Raw genomic sequence first — 861 nt, 5'->3', positions numbered from 1 at the left:
CAAGGTAATTCGTTGTTTGAAATGGTTAACAATAATAACTTATAAGATCTACCCCCACCACCAAATATGGCACGTAACGAAAGAACTCTAACAGAATATGCGCTACCAAATTTGGATATGGTTCAAGGGAGTATAACGAGACTAGCCATCATGACCAATAACTTTGAGATCAAGCCAGCCATGATCCAGATGATCAAAAACAATTCGCAGTTTCAAGGAACGATGACAAAATTCTGAGTCAACATTTAAAATGGTTCCTCCAGCTTTGTGATACTTTTAAATATAATGAGGTCACTGATGATGCTATTCGTCTTGGGTTGCTCCCTTTCTTATTAATAGATAACGTATTTTCTTGGTTAGATTCGCAAGCACCAGGGTCCATCACGATATAGGACAAATTTGCAGGAAGGTTCCTACAAAATTTCTTCCCCATTAGCAAGAAGGTCTAGCTAAGAAGGGAGATTGCTATGTTCAAATAGTTAGAGGGAGAGTTTTCATGAAGCTTGAGAACATTTTAAGAATTTGATTCAAAAATGTCCATATCACGGATTGCCTAAGAGGTTATGATTGTAAATTTTCTACAATGGGTTAGATGTACATGCATGGTCAAGATTGGATGGAGCCGTAGGAGGATTCTTAATGAGCCAAATGTACGAGGATGCATATGAATTAATAAAAATATGGCAATGAACTCCATCCAATGGCTAACTGAATGATATACATATGACCGGAGACCATCTACGGTAAAGGTTATCTAAGAAAATGATAGATATCAACAGTTAGTGGATAGAATCAACCACATAAAGTTCACGAACAACGCACCATCCATATATGGAGGGGACAAACCGCTCTTCCAATATA

The 861-nt window shown here is 37.5% G+C and overlaps 1 non-coding gene across 1 annotated transcript; it reads right to left on the bottom strand.

Moving 5' to 3' along the window:
- Positions 1-447: 447 nt before the first annotated feature.
- Positions 448-551, bottom strand: LOC121223969 (small nucleolar RNA R71). The gene has a single exon (XR_005921433.1). It is a non-coding gene; the product is annotated as a small nucleolar RNA R71 (small nucleolar RNA).
- Positions 552-861: the final 310 nt, after the last annotated feature.

The sequence above is a fragment of the Gossypium hirsutum genome, chromosome D11 (genome assembly GCF_007990345.1).
Source record: "Gossypium hirsutum isolate 1008001.06 chromosome D11, Gossypium_hirsutum_v2.1, whole genome shotgun sequence".
Taxonomy (NCBI): domain Eukaryota; kingdom Viridiplantae; phylum Streptophyta; class Magnoliopsida; order Malvales; family Malvaceae; genus Gossypium; species Gossypium hirsutum.
This window is presented reverse-complemented; position numbering and strand designations above follow the sequence as displayed.